The sequence below is a fragment of the Lycorma delicatula genome, chromosome 7 (genome assembly GCF_047948215.1).
Source record: "Lycorma delicatula isolate Av1 chromosome 7, ASM4794821v1, whole genome shotgun sequence".
Lineage (NCBI taxonomy): Eukaryota > Metazoa > Arthropoda > Insecta > Hemiptera > Fulgoridae > Lycorma > Lycorma delicatula.
The window spans coordinates 123,458,074-123,470,259 of record NC_134461.1 but is presented as its reverse complement, the minus strand read 5'-3'; the positions used below and the strand labels follow the sequence as shown (position 1 = coordinate 123,470,259).

Sequence of the window (12,186 nt, the reverse complement as noted above, 5' to 3'; positions counted from 1 at the left end):
ATATGTTGCATAGCCTTAACAAGAGCATCGGGACGTTGTTAGAATTATCACAATTTATCTTCTGTAAATATCGAGTAATGGAACAGTCTATTCCCATATTTTTCATAATTGAACGCAAATTTTGCTGGGAGGTAGCATTGTTTCGTCTTATGATTGGTGAATATCTTGTTTATTACAGTCAAAAATGGAGAAAATTTACGCAGTCGTTGTTCTAATATGTTTTGCCTTTCTTCACCGTTTTCAAGGTAACATTTCAAAAAATGTAGAAACTGTTTTTAGATATTCACATGAAGATTACACATACATACAAAAATCAACTTGATATCTTGACTTGTTATCGAGAAATTAAAAAAAAAAATATTAATTTCATTGTTTCTTCATTTTAACACTTCAAACTCGAAATTCCAAAAAAAAAACATTTGTTAATGTGTACTTACATAGTAAGAACAAGTACACAAATTTTCATCAATCTGTTATATATATATACAGATAGATAGATTTTGCACGTATAACATTGGATAAAAATAATAATCAATATTTGCGGAGTGCTAATTATTATTGTCCAAAGTAAACTTCTCAGTTAAATTTTTGGTTTCGTCTAGAGCAAATAAATTGCATAGATCGTAATCAATCGAGCTGAATCAATATTTCTAGATTGTCAAAAGAAAATTGTAATATGGTATTTCTTGATCGGTGCTGCAATCTAAATCCTAAATATTTTGATAAGTTTTAATTCGAATGTTAATTATTATTATTATAAATTCAAATTATCGATTACTTTTTCGATTTTATAGTACTTTTCTAATTCCTTACCTATGATAATTTTTTTCAGGGAGAAAGTATATTATTTATAATTACGAACAAATTACTGGTTTTTTGTTATTTTTTTAAAGATTATAATCATTTACATGAGATTATATTCACAAGAACGTAACCTGTTTAATTCGTGTATATAAGTTTTATAAAAGTTGTTTTTTTCCCAGTTAAAAAATCACGATAAATATTGTAAGTTTAATTATAAGGTAGCATAAATAAATAGACTAATCACATAAAAAATAATAGTAATAATATAAAGCTGATAGTTTATTAGAATATCAATTTTTTCTTCATCCGACGCTTTAAATGATCATATCATTGTCCAATATCGAAAGTGGACAAGTATTACTACCCAAACGTTTACTGAATTTAATTTATAACGTTATAGAATAAATATAGCCTCCGTATTGATGAAAATATTCCCTCCAGATGAACTTTCACTCCGTTTTTAATTCCTTGTACGAAGTAAAGGAAGTGTTGTGATCGCGATAAATTTCGGTTTTCAGATTTCAATGGAAGTATCCATTTTGACCATCCTGAATCCATTTTGAATAGTTACGGCGTGACGTTTTTACGTACGTGCTAACTCAAAAAAGTAACAGTAACTCAAAAACGATTAGCCGTAGGATGTTAAAATTTTGGATTGGACTATTTTAACATCTACTTGTGAACCTCTCCTTTTGATTGCAATCGACTGAACCAATCGTTCATAAAGCCCAAAATCTAAAAACAAATTGGTTTTGGACTTTTTCTTAACTGCAGTAATAAGCCCTCATTGATAGCTTTTCAACGATATATTATAAGTAGTACTTATTTTCATTGTTTCCAAAGTTATAGCCAAATAAAATTTTAATTAATGAAATATTTTTATCATAGGGGAAGGCACATCGGTTCGAATTCGACTTCATCCTATTTTTTTTTTTAACTTTTTTTTAAAATTTAAATATATTGATTTATTAACTATTATTAATCTCTGATTGTGAAAAGGTTTTACGATAAATAATTCAATAATAAAAATAAATAAAAAAATATGAAAAGAAGTCATAAGTTATTAGTGAAATAAAATGTTATGTACTTATCAGTTTTAATTCAAAACTTTACTCAGAGGTTAATAATTATTATTAACAACTCAATATATTTAAATTAAAAAAAAGGTAAAAAAATATATGTATATGAAGTCGGATTCAAACCGATGTGACCATGGTTACAGATCCAACACATTTTCACTTACACCACATAACTACTTGAGCGATATAAAACAAAATTAATACATAAACTAATGTAAAATGCTGATACGGACACCACAAAAAAAATGTGATGCAATGTGATGTCCACCACAATGCAATTGTGTAACTGTCCACTTTATTAAAGAATTGGAGGATTGTATCTCACTGTCAAATGAAATAAGTTTAAATGATGTGCAGCAAAAAATGTGTAATATAATTTAATATACATTCATGGAAATTATGTGGTGTCCACATCAGATTTTTTAATTTTAAATTAAAAATTATCAGAATTAGTTTCGGATTACAGTCTTGAAAATGTGTACAACAAAATTTACTCGAGACTTCACAGTACAACAGTAGAAGAATAGAGATAATAACGGTTTCCAAAAGATTGCGGATCTGGTAAACGATTGAATGGAGGTATTAATTTTTGTTTTTTATAGTTATTTGTCTATTCAATTACAATAAAATACTCTGCAATTACAATAAAATAACATAAGAAATGCATTAATATTTTCTAATTTCTATGAACGTAATAAAGTTACTATTACGTACTACTACTATTATAACTACTTTTAAAATTAAAAGTGCATTTCTTGTCTTTTTATCTTTTTGGTTGACATTTTATAAATGTTAAGGTAGAAGTATTTATACGGCTGTTTAAAACTGGTCTTTAATTATTCTGACCTTCATGAATTCACATTTACAGAAAACTGTATTGTACTGAAGTTAATTTTTTTATTTATTTTTGTTATATTGATGAAATTAAAAAATACATACGAGTACAAAATTGTTGTCTAGCTTACACGTTTATCAAAGATCGTTTTTCATCGACTTTTCGAAGAAAGTACGTTATTAATTTCAGTCGCACGGTGGGATTAAGAGGTGAAATTGAATTTTCTTTATGTTTTGAAGTACGAAAATACTCCTCTAATACACTTAAAATGTAATTTCCTCATATACCGTGCGCGCGCGTGTGTGTGTGTGTGTGTGTGTGAAATATGTGGCTCAAAAATACCCAAAACTACTTCATTATCATTGAAATTTAGGTATGCTGTAGCAATTTACATGAAGTTGTGCGGATGAAAATTTGATAAGATTGATCGAGTCGTTCCTGAGTTACGTTCAACTTAAAATAGACAACAAACATAACCTAAATTTGTTTTTTTTTCGGTCGCATGGTTGGTTTAGGTGGTGAAAATGAATTTTCTTTCAATTTGGAGGTATGAGGATTACGAAAATATCATTCATATGTACATTTTTGTGGCTAAAAAATCTCTAAAACTATTACATCAATTTCATCGAAACTTAAATATCCTGTAGTCGTTTATTTGAAGTTGTGCATCTAAAAATTTGATGAAAATTGATTGATCAGTTACGCTCAATTTAATGTCAACAACATACAACATAACACCACCATTTGAGGTTATGTTTAATTGTTTTTGTGTATTTTTCATACGCGCTTATGCGCGTCACACTGGTGGGCGAGTTAAACTTGATGCTTGTGTGTAGAGTGTATTCGTCATTTTTAATTATTTCATGAAATTACGGTTTTATAATTTAATTTCTTTATAATCAGAAAATATATTTTAATATTAAATTTTTAAAAACATGTGCCTCTTTTAGTTTTCTCATTTAATTTTTTTTTTTTTTTTTTGTATATTTATTGCTCAAAAAATTATATAAATTAATTATACAAGAAATATTATACAAAATAAAATGATGAAATGTCGATCTTCATATGAAGAATTGCACGAAAATGTTTTTCATAATTAAATACCGTAGAACGGTACACATTATTGGTGAGATTTAAATTCATTTTTTAACCGTTTTATTACCTGTTTGCTGTTAATAAACTGTTAATTTTCAGATCTTTCTTCATTTTTCCTTACTTTTTGTTTATTTATTACGTGTAATTAACTTATTTATTTTGAAAAAACTAGCGGTACAAAATACACATTTATTTATTTTTTTATAGAATACCGTAAGTTATCGGTTTGCTTGGCATTTCTCCGCCACCAACCCATTCGGTCGCCCTAAAGCATAAGATCGAATGTCTACGCCACAAACGGCTACTGAACCTCGAAAAGGTTTTTGCGACTAGTGTCCTAAATAACTCTTAGAGCTTATCTAACAGTATGAGTGGACTAAACGCGATGCCATACACCACCGGCTTACGTGTCATATATTTATTAAAATGGGTAGGCGCACCCCATCAGCTATTAAAAATGTATATGAGATCCATAAATTAAAATTTACTTCGTCTAGAGAGTAATTTGCTGCCACGCCTAGGTTGCTGGATGCCAACAAGTACCTGTCCACCATATTAAAGCGCTTGGAGCCTTAATTGGCTGGTAGTCGGCCATATATCTCTAGGTTAGCTTCCGACAGCAGTGCGGTAGGAGTCTCCCTTAAGTAAACTACTGATGTCGGTTGAACATAGCAACCGCATCTACGAACTCCCACTTGGTCCGACAATGAAGCTCTCGCCACATTGACTCATCGCTTATGAGTGGCTAATTTTCCCCTTGACCTCTTAGTTCCAAGATGGCTCGGTCTTTCCCCCTCCCCCAAAGAGCGCAGCTCATCAGCTGCCAGGCGGAACAGAAACAAATATTGGTTCAAATTAACATGGTTGGTGAGCACCTGGAGACCCGTTGCCCTTAAAAACGAACTCGAGGCATACCATCCCCCCAGATCCCGTCTAAACTTGTACAGGAATCTTCCCTTAGTCGTGGTGTCCCATTCCAGCTGCCATGCTTTCCTCGCGAGGCTCTGCAGCCTCTTCCGCAGGCGGGAGATGAGCAATTGAACGAAATTTAGATCCGATGCATTGTGTTCACAGTTCCGTTTCGATACTGGCCCGGTTCGAAACCGCATCCCAAATACCTCGGCCTCCCGGCCTCTTCGCAATCTTCACTTGGCTGCCCGAACTTTCACCAGTAAATCGATTGGTAGAGACCCTTGCACTCGTAATTCTTGACTATCAGTGTCTGACCAGTGTCTATAATTTATATGGGTTACTTCTATCTATTTAATTTCGTTGATTGTAAGAGGACTTTTATTTTGCGATTGGAAATAAATCCAAAAGAGATTTATGTACTCGATAACATTTTCACTTAGATATCCACGTCTAAGATGATTCTTTCTTGAATCATTTTCATTTTTCTAATATATTAGTTTTCCTGGTAGCTTTTTTCTAGAACAGATTCTATTGTTTTCTAATATGGTGAGTAATGAATGACTTAATGTTATAAGCAATAGACAAGCAAATTATGGCGATCGATATTGAAATATATACTTTTACTAGCTTCTTAGTTCATAATAGCACGCTATGCATCAATCCGCAACTCCATGTTAATTAAATGTATCGGAATTGTATAGTGTTTATTTTGACATACCTCATTACAGATCTAATTGAACGGTTTATGTAATTCCATTAGTTATTGCCGGTCGGCCTACGTGGCAGCATTTCGGCCTTTCATCCCGATGAATCCTGGTCAGGCATGGCATTTTCACACGTTACAAAATTGTCATTTCTTCTCATCCTCTGAAGTATTAACTTTTCGTTTTTTTAACTTTAAAAAAAAGAAATTAAATATTACCCGTAGGGCAAGATTTTAATGATGAAAGAGGGTTTTTCTTTTGGTAGCTTCACCTTAAATAGTTTTAGTATCTGGATGAAAACGAATTAGTTGTAGCATGTATTTAAATTGTATTCGGATCCGCGCAAATTATTGCATGGATCATTGCTCCCATTCTCGTTAAAAGATACCTTGATCTCCTGATGGATTTTGGGGAAATGGGAGAATGGATTTTCATTAACTGGACTTCCATCACGATAGTATCCAAACTTGCAAATTTTTTTCTATTTCCGGATATTTTGAGATTTTCTGTCGAAAGTTTCTCTTGTTTTAATCGGCAACGAGAGATTCGTTTTTTTTTACTTTAGCCACTCACATATGTAGGCCTCTGCTACTTTGGTTTGTCTGGCATTTCTCCTACCACCACCCCATTTGGTCGCCATAAAGCATAAGACCGAATGTCCATACCACAAACGGCTACTGTTCCTCAAAACGGTTTAGCAACCAATATCCTAATTAGCTACTAGAGCTTACCTAACTGCGTGAGCGGAATAAGCGTGGTGCCCTACACCACTCGCTTGCGTGTCCCACCGCTCACTTATCATATTTTACTAAAATGGATAGGCGCATTCCGTCTATGTACTATACTATAATACCTCTGCTATCAAATTTGCCTCAAATTTTTATGGTATCAAATCAGGCCTCTGTTATACCAAATTTTCTACCTGTAGCTTGATTTCCATGCTGCTTTGCGTAAAGGTGTTATTCTTTTTTGCAACCGTGCATGAACGCAATCTTTTCAATCATTCTGTAGTTTTACTGTACACGAGACTTTTATATATTGAACGTTCGTTGTCAAAATGCAGAGGACAGTTTCATATAAGTCTGACGCCACGTCGTAGATAAGAGTTAAATTTTCTTATACCGGTTATTATTCAAAGCCAAATTTTTTGTTTTATCCCAATCATTTAATTTCACTAGATGTAGGTTCGTAGAACAAAGCAGTTTGTATAACAAATTGTATGGATTGATTAATATTAATGTAAGTTTAATGACTGCATCATCATCATCACTTGAAACCTTAAATAAATCTATGTACGATGCTCAGGTTATTTTTGCACCCGTCATTCCGGACAAAATAGTGCGCATGGTACATGGGTGTATTAGACATTTAATAATAAAAAAAATATTTACTAAGTACTTTCTGTTAGATTTGAATTATTTTTTTAATATCTGTTTTAACATAAGTAATATAAAAATGTGAAAACAATTTCTTTGATTTAAATTATAATTTATTCCTGATCTTGCATTGATATAAAGTAAATGGCTTAGAAATAAATAGTAATTATTCTTCTTTTGTTTTGAAACAGCTACAAACTTTTATTTATACATTACTTATAATTTATACAACCATATTTCAGGATATCACATGTCGCAAAAGAACACATTTGCATTTAAAAATAAAAAATAATAATAGTGTACGGATATATTGTGATGTAAATTATTTTATAAAAATTCATACTTAGGTTTTAAATTTGATGCAAACTTTATTTATTAGTTATATCTTCTATTTTTGTGTTTATCTTTCTTTATGTTCTCTTCTTTTCCATTTTAATCGGATTTATTAATTTTTTTATTAAATGACATTAGTCTTATTAAAGAAATATTTTATAATTCATTTTATTGCGTATAAAAAAGCAATATCTGACCGGGATTCGAATCCGGAACCTCCCGATAAAATGTAAATAAATCCTTGTCTCATTAGAGACGTTAACACTCTCTACCACGTGGATCAGCATTCTATAAATACATACACACATGCATATATATATATATTATTTCCTGAGTGTCTACTGATGTTTTTAGTAAACGGTTATTAAGCATAATAATATATCTCAATTTATTTTCAATAATCGTTTAGCGTATCCCTTTATTATATCCTACTTTTTATATTTATTTTTTCTTTTTGGACATAAAAATTAAAAACTGATTTTTTGTAGTTCTTTTTTATTAACAAATAAATATTTCGATAATTTTTTTTGTTGGTGTATTTAGTTTCTTAATAAAGTTTTTTCAATATTTTGGATTTTATAAAAGTTATTAGGTTTTACTTTTCTGGCGTAATTATTTTTAAATAAATTGGGTAAATTCCATTAAAATCTTTTATTTTTTTGAAGCTTTTGTTTATGTTGTGCATTGTAAAAGATAATAAAATTATTACGCCTGAAGGCATTTTTACATTCCATATATCGTATGGTTGCTGCTTAAGGAACATTATGAAAATTACAGATTTAAACTATAAAATAATTATCCATAGGAAAACTACTTTTAAGATAATAAGTTAATAAAAGTTATATATTATAAATGTTAACCTGTGGGTATGATGTAGCCTAGAGTTAAGCGTATTAAATAAAATTAACATAGCAATATAGTTTCCATGCGCTTTGCTATATAACGCAATCGACGTGAATTACCAAAATTAAGACCGGTTTTGTTAAAAATAGAAAAAAGATTAAATGAAATTAAAAAAAAAAATAATAATGTATACGTGCTTGCTAACACCGCACGTTTCTACTCTTACGCATAGTTTTTCACATCACCAGATTCTTAGTTCTTTCATCCGAGACCAATCTTCTGACAAATTGTTCTAACTATTTCTAAACTTAGAAGGATTTGTAAGGTAGGAAGTAATAAAGAAAATGAAAAATACTAAGCACGATCAAAGTGTCTTCAAACCTCTTTTTCATTCATTCAAACCAACAAATAAATGACCTTGCCTGTTAACATCTTAAGATTTTTTCTTATTTTTTTACAGCGCATTCTTCGTTGATGTCATTGAACTAAAAATATAATGTGCACATCAAATTATTTCTTTAATGAGTAGTTTAGTTCATATAAAAGCTATTGATTATTACACGAGTGAAATTATGAAAATCATATCGTACGTTATTTTACGTATAAGTCGTGACAAGAATATTCTAATTGTTGTTCTATTCTGAAGATTTTTGACCCTGAAAATATTTTTTTGTTAGATTTGTTTTATACCCATATACTATATATGTATTTTAATTTCTCTCGTTGAAAATTTTAATGTTTAGATTTAAAAGAAAAAATTATTTATGAATTTTTTTCTTTCTTTTTTTTCTGTATTACGTTTATATTTATGAATAATGTCTTCGCTAATAAAAAAAAAAATAATATCTACTTTGTCAAATCGGACAAAACTGCTTTCATACAGTTGACTCCATAACTCAGCGAAGTAATTCAGTGTACAAAAAAGGACCTTTTTATAAATTGAAAACATTTAAATGTTCTTCTATTAATTTATTTTAAATATTATTAAAAGATTATCTTTTACACAAAAAAATATTACGCTGTCCATGAATTTTAATTAATCATAATAAAAATAAACCTCGAATGCTTGGATTTCTTTTTAGCACAAAGGACCAAGTCCCGGTTGCTGGGTGATAGAGGCCGGGAACGGCATAGCCAGGCTGGCATTTTCTTCGTCTAGTGACTAGAGGCAAACGCACCTCCCGGAACCGTGTTCATACTTAATTGGGGGTCTGGTTCCTGGAGGCAGGGGGGGAAAAAAGAAGAAAAAAAGTCAAGTTTTCTGATCTGAGAAAATATTAATAAATTTCATTTATTCTAACATGTTTTACGAAATAAATTTCATTTCACAATACTATACAGATTTTAAATTAAAAAATCACACTAAAATTACGAAATAAATAGTTCTGAAGTTCTGTAAAAAAATTAAAAAAACTTATAGTATGTAAGTGTATAAATACACAAATAGCGGAGCGTGGAGTGGCGGGAGCCTACTGTCTACATACATCAATGTGGAGCGGAATTGTTAGTCATGTAAGCAAGCCTACCGTTACAAATATGCCGTTTGCTCAACTGTCACGAGAGATTATTCGCAGTGAAAATAATTAATTACAATGTGGAACTTTAAAAGGATAGGGAAGTAATACGTATATAAAACGGAACGGGAAAGATACTCATAACTGTGTCGGTACGAGTGAAACGTTTGTCATCTTCCATAGAGAATACCAAATTTTTTTCACATTTTATGGAAAAACGTGTTATGATTTTTAGATTACATATGAATGTGAACAGCTACATTATATTATATTGTATTCTTTTCATTCTTTAAATGATAATTTACTTGTATTTAAATCATTTTTTACCTCATTTCACAATTTTTTCGTTACTTAATACGGTTATGATGTAATTTGCTGCGATTTGACCAAATAGATAGTTCCATAAATTTCTGCTATTTGGATCTGAACGTTAATGAAGACTCTGAACGCTGTTGAAAACAAAGATTTCAATTTGAATTCCCTACACTATACTCTCCGTTCTGATATTAAGTCGCTGCCTATCTTTCTTTCTTTTTCCTGTTTAGCATCCGGTAATTACCGTTCAGATAATACTTCAGAGGATGAATGAGGATAAGTATGAGTGTAAATGAAGTGTAGTCTTGTACCTTATCAGTTTGACCATTCTTGAGTTGTGTGGTTAATTGAAACCCAACCACCAAAGAACACCGGTATCCACGATCTAGTATTCAAATCCGTGTAAAAATATCTGACTTTACTAGGACTTGGAACTTTCGACTTCCTAAACCGCTGATGAGAGAAGACGCGTTCACCGCTAGACCAACCCGGTGGTTTACAAGTCGCTGCCTGTTTGTACTGATTTTTACATATTTATGGGTGTATTTGGGACGCCATGACACGCTCTACTATCTGTTTTTAACCATAAAATATTCTGACGTCGAGTCTGTATACGAATGAAAGAGATCCGGATAATCGGGTTAATCTACATCATCAATTGATGATAAACGGAGGTTCGGACGAATGTAGCTATTTCTTAATTATTTTATTATATAAATATATTTAAATATTAATATTATTAGTAGTATATATCAATTTATTAATAAAACTAGCTGCAGAGGCGTACCGTGGGTACGCCCTCCACAACTAGGCCCTCCGGGCTGGTTGTCCTGGCGGGTGGCGTCGCAGAATGGGATTATTAGGTATCCAAAACTGATTACCTCTTGTTGTTTTTTTTTTGGAATGATGAAAATTGATATAACGAAAGTTAAATTAGAAATTTAACTCTAAACATTAATACTAACGAATTGGGATTTTCCGCTAGTGATCGGTACCTTCCGGTGCCTACTTTTTGATTATAGTTCACTATTTTATGAAGAAAAACAGTTACATATATATAAAAATATATTATTGATTTATATTTCACATAATGATATATATGCGTTATATCGATGTATAATAATATAAAAAGTATGCACTTGACCACCACGAGACTTGTACTAACAGATCGGGATTTTCCAAAAATGATCGGTACATTCCGGTACTGAGTTAAAGGACACACACACACACACAGAGAGAGAGAGAGAGAGAGTGAGAGAGAGAGAGACAAATGCTGTTTAGTAGGGTAGAATTATTAATAAAAAAATTTCTTTTTTTTTTCAAGTTATTGTAGTTTATTTTTTCCTAATTATTGATTTCTTTTATTTTTTAATATTGAAAATTTTGTTTCGATTAATCCTTAAAATTTGTCACATTTTGATATGTTTTGTTTTTAATATACTACAAAATTCTTTAGTTTATTCATAGTTTATGTGAACTTTATTCATATAATTTTAGTCAGAATAAAATTCTCTGCAATTTTTGTTTAAAACTTTCTGTGTTTATTCCCTAATTAACAAATTTATTTTACATCAATCATAAAGTAGTGATTTTCTCGAATTAGTCAATTTTTCCAATCATTTGTTTTTTATCCAAAATTTCTCGAAAACTACTAAAAATATAGTTCTTGAACTTTTTTCGATTTTCCACATCAGATTTCATATAAAACCACTAAATTTATCCATTAATTTGTGTCCGAAGAATTATTACAGCCTGGATTAATTTTACCGAAGGCGCAGAAATCAGAGCGAAATCTTTCGCCAGCCGACACTCGCTAACGAAGCGTTTCCGAACATATGTTTATATGAACCTTTCTCTTTCAGTGGAATACGCCCTGATTTCATTTACAGTCTTCATGAATCACTGTGAATTAATTAATTATTATATTTATTAATATAATATTAACCACAATTTATACTTTATTATCGATAACAAAATGTTATTATAAAAAATATAATAATTAGAGTTCTTTCATTTCTTAGCCCATAGTAGAGCGTGGTCAGTTCGCATCCAATCATTTTTTAATTTTTTTCTCTAATTATTATAACTCCACCCACTAAAGATAGTTTATTTTAACAGAGACTAAACTACTAAGAAAATAAATTAGTGTATCTTTTCAAAATGATTTAATTCTAGCTGGAAAAAATACTTTTTAAAATCTGTTTTTTTTTTTAACTACCGTGTAATAAATATACCGGAACGGATATTTTTATTAGTTATAGAAAAAAGTTTCTTTTCTTTTCAATTTTATTATTACGGCTCTTTTATGTTTTTACATCTATTTTAACGAGAACCAGGAATAGAATCCGAGACCAATTGTGTTCTATATGATCTGCA

The 12,186-nt window shown here is 30.6% G+C and overlaps 1 protein-coding gene across 1 annotated transcript in view; it reads left to right on the top strand.

The window, feature by feature from the left end:
• The window catches only part of LOC142328370 (uncharacterized), a 224,982-nt gene that overhangs the window by 188,123 nt on the left and 24,673 nt on the right, over positions 1–12,186 (top strand). The gene's annotated exons all lie outside the window — the stretch shown is intronic.